We start from the raw sequence: 3,925 nt of genomic DNA, 5'->3' as shown, positions 1-3,925 counted from the left end.
GGCTCCTGACCAGGAGCACCTAGAAAAAATTGGGCTGGACTAGCCAATCCCTTGCAAGCCCGGCTGCCTCTTCCTGCCTAAGTGGCCAACATTTGGGGGCGGGGCCAAGCTGAAGCAGAGGGGAACCAATTCAAGACTGCACAGTCAGGGTCACAAAGCACGCGTGCCACGTCCTCAGGACTTCACACCTCTTGTGTAAGGACTCTGAAGGAAGCGGTGGATGGTTCTGTGAAGATAAAGTCCCCAAAAGAGGGTGTGAGGAAACCGGCTAGTCACCACTGTGCGGCTTGTGGACTAAGTCTGCTCTTGAGAAGAGTATGAGGAAAGTATCCTCTCCCTAAGTCATGCCTCTTGAGCCCCGGCTCGTCTACATAAGCTGTCTGCTTTCTTCAGGTGCCCAGGATCCTCTCACAACCTGGTGTTTCCCTCCACACTGTAAGCAGTCTGGACCGGAATCCTGGGTGTCAACACAAGAACAAACTGAATCTCAGAGAAGGCAAGCACCTAACCCAAGTTGCACAGCTCAAAACAATCTTGGGTTTGTCAGAGCCTAAAACCCAGAGCTTTTTTTCTCCGAAATGTTGCTTCCTTACTGAGAACAGTGCCCTGTCGACACAGAGGCATTGATAGTGCTAGAATCTCAAGGCACGAGATGGTTCCATACCAGAAGCACCCTGAAACCTTTTTAATGGCCTCCTGTTGCTCCTCCCATACCCATTATGCTCTGCCCAGCAGACTGCCTGTTCCCTTCCTGGCTTCCTAAGATTGCCCTGCAGGGCTTGAAGAGTTGGCTCCAAACGCAGCTGCTGAGAAAGAAGGTAAATGGGAGATAACTCGCTCTATATCCTCAGTACCTCCTGCAGCCCAGTCAGCCATGATGTCAGGTGGCTAGAGCCCTCAAAAGAGTCACAGTGCCCTGTGCTTATCAGCCAAACACTTGAGAGGCTGAGAAAGGAATGTAGTTCAAGACCCACTTTGGCTCCAGTGAAAGCCTCCATCATCATTCCAACTCTGTGAAAGCCTCCACCATCATTCCAACTCTGTGGAAGCCTCCACCATCATTCCAACTCTATGAAAGCCTCCACCATCATTCCAACTCTGTGAAAGCCTCCACCATCATTCCAACTCTGTGAAAGCCTCCACCATCATTCCAACTCTGTGAAAGCCTACACCATCATTCCAACTCTGTGAAAGCCTACACCATCATTCCAACTCTTGCGTGGCCTCCTTGGGGACTCACATGCACATAGCCACACAAAGACACAAACACACATATACACAATTTAAAATGAAATCATGGTGGTTTATATCTTAGTCACTGTTCCATTGCTGTGAAGAGACGCCATGGCCAAGACAATTCTTAGAAACGAAAGCATTTAATTGGGGCTGGCTTACAATGTCAGAGATTTAGACCATCATCATCATGGTGAGGAACACGGCAACGCCCACGGCAGGGGAACAGTGGCTGAGGGCTTTACATCCTGGCCCACAGACAGGCAAGCAGAGAGAGACTGGACCTAGCATGGGCTTTGGGAACCTCAAAGCCTTAGTGACACACTTCCTCCAACAAGGACACACTCCCTAATGATTACAATACTTTCAAACAGTTCCAGTCCCTGATGACTGAGCATTCAGATCTATGAGCTCCTGGGGGGTCTGTAACGGAATTCCCAGTTGTCAACTTGACCATATCTGGAATGAACTACAATCCAGAAATGGAGGACACATCTAGGATCCAAATCTTGAGACACAGTGGCCATGAAAAAGCCCAGGCAAGGTGGCATATGCCTTTACACCCAGGAGACAGAATCAAGCAGATCTCTGAGTTCAAGGCCAGCCTGGGACAGAGCAAGTTCCAAGGAAAGAACAGCTTAGGTCTAGGCATGTGGTACACACCTTTAATCTGGTCCATACCTCCGCTGGAGGCCTACATGAGGACAATGAAAAAGTCAGAGTTCCATTTTCTTTGCCTGCCTGCACTTGCTTGCAGCACTTCTGTTGGGACCTACTTATTCAGGATTCCAGCTTAGACAGAAGAGCAGCTACAACACCTATCCTTGTGGGTCTGAGCAACCAGACTCCTGGATTCCCATTCACAGTCGCCATTGTGGGATTGTTGTGTTGTGCCAGGAAATGCTCATGAACCCCAAAAAGGCCACCAAGGAGCCGATGCAATTGCATTAGGGCCTCTTTATTTAAGCTCCAGCTTGGGCCACACTACCCTCTCTAATGCAGGAGAATGGGAGGGAGGCCTCGAGCCCAGCTTCAGGCAAGCATTTATAGGGACAAGAGGGATTGGGGGACCATTATAGCCTTTGACATAATTGGCTGGTGTTGGGAGCCAAACCATGAACTTAACTTTTGTTTTCCTCCTGATTAGTGGTTGTTGGGAAGTGAAATGAGCCTCCAGCTATAATCCGAAAGTGTAGATTTGTTGGAGACAACCTAGAAACTGGTGCCAACTGGTGTTAGTTAACTTGAGTTCAGCCTTAGGTCAGGTTCTTTAAGATGGAGTCTAAACCCAGAAGACTTGGTCTCTCATTACCTCCTTTCTCTAGGAACTAGAAGGCCCAATCATGGGGCTTCCTGAAGTTATTATTATATTATAGAGGGGGTCAGAGTTGTCACCACTCAGCCCTCCTGGGATCTCTGGGGCTTGGGTAGGGGCCCCATCAGTGGGAGGCAGGAGACCCCCTGAGGCTGAATTTCCTCCTGCTAGTCAGGGTCATCTTCACCTGCAAATGGGTCTGTGATTTCAGACTGCAATCCCACAACCTATGGGTGATGGGGGAAGGGGCAGGGTGGGTGGGGGACCTGTTTTATAGAGAACACGAAGTTTAGGCCAAACATGTCTATGAGCCCATCAGACATCCTTGGGATCGTCTAGCAGTTGGTGGTCCTCAAACTCAGTAATGACTCCCGCCGTATGTTAAGAATAATGGGGGAGGAGCAGAGTATCCCAAACACGATTTTAAAAGGGGTGAAGCCCATCTCGGAAGGGGAGTTCTATACCCAGGAGTAACTCAGTCATTGTCAGTCTCTTAGGTCAACTTAGCTAAGGTCTCTTTCAGGGTTCTGTTCATTCTCTCTGCCTGTCCTGAACTCTGAGGTACCATAAAGTTTCCAATTAATCCCCAGAATATTGGCTAGTCCTGATTTACCTGGGACACAAAAGCAGATCCATTGTCTGACTCTGTCACCTGAGGAAGCCCACACCTTGGCGGTATGTCCTCTAAGAGCTTCTTTGTCACCATGGATGTAGTTTTACACTTGGTGGGGAGAGCGCAAGTCCAACCTAAAAGGGTGTCTATAAACATCAGTAAATATTCATATCTGAATTTTCTGGTTTAGCTCTGTGAAGTCTGCCTCTCAGCAGTGTCTCTGAACCTATTTACAGGGTTCTTTTTAGCTGGCAGGCTTTATAGTTTATGACAATCTTAGCTGTCTTTCAGTTGGCATCTCTAATCCTGATATTAGCACGTCATATCAGATCCTGTGTTCTCCGGATGCCCATGTGGGAGGAGAAAGTATGTGCAGTCCCATTTCTTCTGGTACAGTGAGTTAGCAATCTGCTGTCCTCTACCATCCATCATAATATTTGGACATGGGAAGATTTCTAGTCCAGGTTATGTCATCTTTTGAATACTTGGCATGGTCAGGGAGCATAGGATCCCCGGATGTAGGAAAGTCAAGGGCAAGAGAGATTATTGCCCTCTGAAACCCAGGCCTTCCCACTCTGATGTCCTGAGCAGTGAATGATGGCCAGCTTTTTAGGCCCCCTAGAGCCTTTAGTAGGGAGAGGATTTTCTCTTTATTTTTGATAGTTTTTCCTTCTCCCATCAGAAGGCCTCTCTCCCTATAAATAGGCCCATGAACGTGAGTGGTAGTAAAGGGATTTTATCTTTTCTCAGTTCTAATGCCCTGG

Source organism: Rattus norvegicus, chromosome 16, assembly GCF_021556685.1.
Source record: "Rattus norvegicus strain SHRSP/BbbUtx chromosome 16, alternate assembly SHRSP_T2T, whole genome shotgun sequence".
NCBI lineage: Eukaryota > Metazoa > Chordata > Mammalia > Rodentia > Muridae > Rattus > Rattus norvegicus.
Note: the sequence above shows the minus strand (reverse complement) of the source record.